The 7,037-nt window shown below is 46.4% G+C and overlaps 1 long non-coding RNA gene across 1 annotated transcript; it reads right to left on the bottom strand.

The window, feature by feature from the left end:
• Positions 1-226: 226 nt before the first annotated feature.
• Positions 227-3,159, bottom strand: LOC143982253 (uncharacterized). Its single transcript, XR_013274420.1, has 2 exons — positions 2,829-3,159; positions 227-1,261 (listed from the first exon to the last, which is right to left on the bottom strand). It is a non-coding gene; the product is annotated as an uncharacterized LOC143982253 (long non-coding RNA).
• Between the last annotated feature and the right edge of the window lie 3,878 nt (positions 3,160-7,037).

Genomic DNA, 7,037 nt, shown 5'->3' with positions numbered 1-7,037 from the left:
ACGTCACCTGCCACGTCACTTGCCACGTCACTTGCCACGTCACCTGCCACGTCACCTGCCACGTCACTTGCCACGTCACCTGCCACGTCACCTGCCACGTCACTTGCCACGTCACCTGCCACGTCACCTGCCACGTCACCTGCCACGTCACCTGCCACGTCACTTTTGTGTATTCTTTCACTGATGCTAACTGCTAGTGTTAATAAATGTTAATAATGAATGATCGTGAATGAATGATTCTTTTATTATTACATTATAGAAAAAAAAATAACCAACATATCATTTTTATTACATGAAATAAAGATGACATAGCAGGAAAACATTATAACCGTAATAACACATTAGCAAATTCTAGATGCAAAGCAGTGAGCAATGTAGTTAGGAAATGGCATCCAATTGCCATTCTAAGTCACCGGCCGGTGAAATAAAGTATGATGCAAACTTTTCACGAACAGTGGCACCATCGCAGGATCCCCTTGCAGCAGTCATATGTGCACTTTCCAAGTCATGCATAAGGGAATCCTCAAAACGGTACCCGTCACGTACCCGTACAAAATTGTGCAGCACGCAAGCTGCTTTGACAGCAGTAATTGCATTTTCAATGTTTAATGCGATAGGCGTATGTAACAAACGCCATTTATTGGCAAGAATTCCAAACGTGCACTCAACCATCCTTCTTGCCCTTGTCAGCCGGTAATTAAAGACTTTCTTGCGGGTTGTCAGATTTCTATTGGAGTAAGGCCTCATTAGGTGTTGCGACAATGCAAAAGCCTCATCTGCGACAAACACATAGGGTATTGGGGGTTCAGTTGTGCCAGGAAGAGGACAGTTCTCAGGAATATCTAGCTGATTAGATCGTAGCCTTTCACCAAATGAGGAATTTGCAAAAATACGCGAATCGCAGCTACTTCCGTAGGATCCTATATCGATATAGGTGAAGCAGTAGTTTGCATCGACAACAGCAAGAAGTACAAAAGAACAATATTTTTTGTAATTGTAGAACATACTTCCACTACCAACAGGCTTAACGACACGCACATGCTTCCCATCTATAGCTCCAAGGCAATTTGGGAAATTGCACCGACGCCAAAATATTTCTGCTATATCACGCCAATTATCTTGTGTAGGCCGTTTCATAACCATGCTGTTAAGCACATCCCATATGACTTGGCAGGTGTCACGGATAATGTAGCTGATCGTTGATCTGCCCAACATGAACTCATAATGTAGACTAACTAGGGAATGACCGGTTGCCAGGTATCTGAAAGACAAAAGACATAAACCATTTTATGTTCCTATTTATGTTTTGCAGTATCAATCTTACAAATCCGTTGGAAGGGTTTGCGTGACTGTTTTTCGCGCTACGTACGCAAATTGAATGAGGCCAGGAGTGGATCTGGAGGAAAGCGTATTGTCCCCTATGTTCACGCAGATGAACTAGAGTTTCTGCGGCCTTTCCTGGAGCTGAGAGAGTAAGATAAAATCTTACATAGTTGTAAAGTGATACTATACAATTCAAATAAGAAGGGGGTAACTGTTCTTTTATATGTTTATTGCAGAACACAATCAAGTTGGCCAGTTGCTGGTGAACGGCAGGATGCAGCACAGGAGGAGGCAGCTTCTCAAGAAGTGGAAGGCTCGTTGCCCATTTCCCTGGATGATCCTTTGCTGCTGGAACAACAGCAAAGTGAAGAAGCGGACCGCAACCAGGGAGAGGCTTCCACTAGTCAGCAGCCGGCTCAGCCTATCCGACTCCGGCAACAACGAAGTCGACCAGCAAGGGGCAGTAACTCACAAAACCTAGAACGATTTTCGGAACTGGTTGATCGGATGAACCAGAAATTGGACGAGCTGCATTCGGAAGACCATAGTTTTGGAATCATGGTCGCCGAAATGCTAAAAAGAGTACCGCCGGAGAGGAATATTGATGTAAAAAAATCAGTGATGGATCTCATAGAAGCGAGCATTACAAATGATCCTATTCAATCCGCTTCCATGTTTGGACCACCACCACCATCCGGACCCTACTACACGTACTCAACCCCTCCACCACCCAGAACCCATCCCTACTATCCCCCTCACTTCCGTCCCTACTCCAATGAGTATGGACATGCCCTTAATCCTGCCCATCCACCTATACCCTATCCCTCTCCATCCCCACTGACATCAGCAACTTCAGCTAATGTTACACCAATGCCTTCCACCAGCTCCTCACCATATGAGCCAGTGTACCAAAACCTGTGAGATTTTAAAAATAAACATATGTTCTGTTTTGTTGTTATTTGGTTATATATTGTTCTAATTATTAAAGTTTTTTTCAAAAAAAAAGGATGTTGGTGTGATAAATTTTGCAATATTTCTTCAACAATATTTTTATTTGGAAGAATTACGTACCTAGGTGGATGCAACATCGCAGCAATGATGCAACTGTCCACTGCTGTTTCTTCACACAGAACTGAGTCAACATACATCGTCTATGTCTCTGTTCTGTCCTCTCCCCAAGATGGGAGGTGCTGTCTCTCAGCTGCTCTGATCCCCCACGCTCAATGTGGAGGGGTGGATAGCAGCTTGCTGAGAGGCTGCCACTGTCATCAGTCCAGCCAGCTGCTGGCGAATGAAGGATGATGCGCTGTCTCAACTAATCTTCGTGATATCTGCAGAAAGTGGACTTCTGTTCACTCTGCACTGAAAAGGGGCACAGGATTGCAAAATAATTGCACTCATATGACCCGTAGGAGAAGCCAAGACAAATGAGCTCAGGCTAGATTGTTGCACATATAATAACAATGTGATAATGGTAATGTGCATCAAAAAAATAGATAGTTTACCTGAGCGTAATAATCAATCTTTCAGTAGGTGAGAGGCTCCTCCTATATGAGGTGTTCTGTCGCTCCAGATGGTTGTAAACTAGACGAAGCAATTCATCAAAACTGTAAAATGGATAAAAAATGTAATTTGATATATTCTACATGAGAAATATCTGACATTTGTAGCTACACTATTACCGATGTAATAACATATGCAAATCTGATGCCTCTAGGACCCCTTTCACACTGGGCTGGTGCGGCCGTCGGCGGTAAAAGGCTGCTATTTTTAGCTGCGTTTTACCGTCGTTTTAGCGGTGGTCTGGGGGCACTTGCGGGGTGGTTTTAACACCCACTAGCGCCCGAAAAAAGGTAGTGCCGATGCAGAGGCGCTTTGCCAGCGGTTGTGCGGCCCTGTCCCATTGATTTTGATGGGTAGGAGTGGTTAGGAGTGGTGAATACACCGCTCCTTCACTGCTCCAAAGATGCGGCTAGCAGGACTTTTTTCACCTTCCAGCCAGCCAGCGCACCGCTTTAATGTGATACATGCAAGCTTGCCGATCACCCCAGTTGATGTTTAGCATAGGTAGATGACAAACAATTCTGCTGAATATCAATCTTCGCCATTTTATTCTCTACGTTAAATGCTACAAAATATATCTTTCAAAAAATAAAAAATAAATGGGACAAAATAGTCTATTAGCATATGTACTTGCCTTGCAATTGACATCCGGGTATAGTTGTAAAACTTGTCCTCAAAAACACGCAAATTTTCATAGATGGCCCAAAATTGGCCTCTACTGTCTCTACTTGCAATAATTGGATGGATCCAGTAGCGGCGTCGTCTTCTCATCCTCATCCTTCGCTTCCTCTCTTCCTCCTCTTCCATTAACACTGCCACACCAGCAGTTACTACAGCTCTCATCAAATAAGGCAATGACAACATTGTGGTGACAGGACAAGACACACGACAGGAAGCAGGAAGAAGCGACAGGAAACAACAATGATGTCACAAGAGCTGAGTAGCGCTGATTGGCCATAGGCAAAGTCGCCTGTGCTTGAGGCGACTTGTAAATCGCGCTAAGTCGCGTCGAAGTCGCGCTAAGTCGCGTCGAAGTCGCGTCGAAAGTCGCGTCGATAAGTCGCGCGCAAGTCGTGTCGCGGTAGTGTGAACGGGCACTTACTGTGGGTATATTTTGGCCCCCGCGCAGTATACATCTGAAGCTACCCCCAATTGCTTGTGTTGTTCTGTTTCTATACCACAGGCAGCTGCAGCAGTTACAGTCGGTGTATTGTGCCACCTGCACAGTATACACCTGAAGCTACCCCCAGTTGCTGGTGTTGTTCTGTTCCTATACCACAGGCATCTGCAGCAGTTACAGTCGGTGTATTGTGCCTCCTGCACAGTATACACCTGAAGATACCCCAATTGCTGGTGTTGTTCTGTTCCTATACCACAGGCAGCTGCAGAAGTTACAGTGGGTGTATTGTGCCACCTGCATAGTATACACCTGAAGCTATCCCCAATTGCTGGTGTTATTCTGTTTCTATACAACAGGCAGCTGCAGCCATTACAGGTGGTGTATTGTGCCACCTGCACAGTATATACCTGATGCTACCCCCAATTGCTTGTGGTGTTCTGCTCCTATACCATAGGCAGCTGTAGCAGTTACAGTCGGTGTATTGTGCCTCCTGCACAGTATACACCTGAAGCTACCCCAAATTGCTGGTGTTGTTCTGTTCCTATACCACAGGCATCTGCAGCAGTTACAGTCGTTGTATTGTGCCACCTGCAAAATATACACCTGAAGCTACCCCCAATTGCTGGTGTTGTTCTGTTCCTATACAACAGGCAGCTACAGCAGTTACAGTTGGTGCATTGTGCCATCTCCACAGTATACACCTGAAGCTACCCCCAATTGCTGGTGTTGTTCTGCTCCTATACCACAGGCAACTGCAGCAGTTACAGATGGTGTATTGTGCCCCCTGCACAATATACATCTGAAGCTACCCCCAATTGCTGTTGTTATTCTGTTCCTATACAACAGGCAGCTGCAGCCGTTATAGTTGGTGTATTGTGCCAACTGCACAGTATACACCTGAAGCTACCCCCAATTGCTGTTGTTATTCTGTTCCTATACCACAGGCAGCTGCAGCAGTTAAAGTGGGTATATTGTGGCCCCTGCACAGTATACACCTGAAGCTACCCCAAATTGCTTGTGGTGTTCTGTTTCTATACCACAGGCAGCTGCAGCAGTTACAGTCAGTGTATTGTGCCACCTGCACAGTATACACCGGAAGCTACTCCCACTTGCTTGTGTTATTCTGCTCCTATACCACAGGCAGCTGCAGCAGTTACAGTCGGTGTATTGTGCCTCCTGCACAGTATACACCTGAAGCTACCCCAAATTGCTGGTGTTGTTCTGTTCCTATACCACAGGCATCTGCAGCAGTTACAGTCGGTGTATTGCACCACCAGCACAGTATACACCTGAAGCTACCCCCAATTGCTGGTGTTGTTCTGTTCCTATACCACAGGCAGCTGCAGCAGTTACAGTCGGTGTATTGTGCCTCCTGCACAGTATAAACCTGAAGCTACCCCAAATTGCTGGTGTTGTTCTGTTCCTATACCACAGGCATCTGCAGCAGTTACAGTCGGTGTATTGCGCCACCTGCAAAGTATACACCGGAAGCTACTCCCACTTGCTTGTGTTATTCTGCTCCTATACCACAGGCAGCTGCAGCAGTTACAGTCGGTGTATTGTGCCTCCTGCACAGTATACACCTGAAGCTACCCCCAATTGCTGGTGTTGTTCTGTTCCTATACAACAGGCAGCTACAGCAGTTACAGTTGGTGTATTGTGCCATCTCCACAGTATACACCTGAAGCTACCCCCAATTGCTGGTGTTGTTCTGCTCCTATACCACAGGCAACTGCAGCAGTTACAGATGGTGTATTGTGCCCCCTGCACAATATACATCTGAAGCTACCCCCAATTGCTGTTGTTATTCTGTTCCTATACAACAGGCAGCTGCAGCCGTTACAGTTGGTGTATTGTGCCAACTGCACAGTATACACCTGAAGCTACCCCCAATTGCTGTTGTTATTCTGTTCCTATACCACAGGCAGCTGCAGCAGTTAAAGTGGGTATATTGTGGCCCCTGCACAGTATACACCTGAAGCTACCCCAAATTGCTTGTGGTGTTCTGTTTCTATACCACAGGCAGCTGCAGCAGTTACAGTCAGTGTATTGTGCCACCTGCACAGTATACACCGGAAGCTACTCCCACTTGCTTGTGTTATTCTGCTCCTATACCACAGGCAGCTGCAGCAGTTACAGTCGGTGTATTGTGCCTCCTGCACAGTATACACCTGAAGCTACCCCAAATTGCTGGTGTTGTTCTGTTCCTATACCACAGGCATCTGCAGCAGTTACAGTCGGTGTATTGCACCACCAGCACAGTATACACCTGAAGCTACCCCCAATTGCTGGTGTTGTTCTGTTCCTATACCACAGGCAGCTGCAGCAGTTACAGTCGGTGTATTGTGCCTCCTGCACAGTATAAACCTGAAGCTACCCCAAATTGCTGGTGTTGTTCTGTTCCTATACCACAGGCATCTGCAGCAGTTACAGTCGGTGTATTGCGCCACCTGCAAAGTATACACCGGAAGCTACTCCCACTTGCTTGTGTTATTCTGCTCCTATACCACAGGCAGCTGCAGCAGTTACAGTCGGTGTATTGTGCCTCCTGCACAGTATACACCTGAAGCTACCCCCAATTGCTGGTGTTGTTCTGTTCCTATACCAGAAGCAGCTGCAGCAGTTACAGTCGGTGTATTGTGCCTCCTGCACAATATACACCTGAAGCTACTCCCAATTGCTGGTGTTGTTCTGTTGCTGTACCACAGGCATCTGCAGCAGTTACAGTTGGTGTTTTGTGCCACCTGCACAGTATACACCTGAAGCTACCCCCAATTGCTGGTGTTGTGCTGTTCCTATACCACAGGCATCTGCAGCAGTTACAGTGGGTGTATTGTGCCACCTGCACAGTATACACCTGAAGCTACCCCCAAATGCTGGTGTTGTTCTGTTTCTATACCACAGGCAGCTGCAGCAGTTACAGTCAGTGTATTGTGCCACCTGCACATTATACACCTGAAGTTACCCCAATTGCTTGTGTTCTTCAGATCCTATACCACGGGCAGTGTACTGTGTCATCTGCTCAGTGTGC

This window comes from Lithobates pipiens, unplaced genomic scaffold (genome assembly GCF_037356315.1).
Source record: "Lithobates pipiens isolate NorthernLeopardFrog02 unplaced genomic scaffold, aLitPip1_a1.2 Scaffold_16, whole genome shotgun sequence".
NCBI classification, from domain to species: domain Eukaryota; kingdom Metazoa; phylum Chordata; class Amphibia; order Anura; family Ranidae; genus Lithobates; species Lithobates pipiens.
This window is presented reverse-complemented; position numbering and strand designations above follow the sequence as displayed.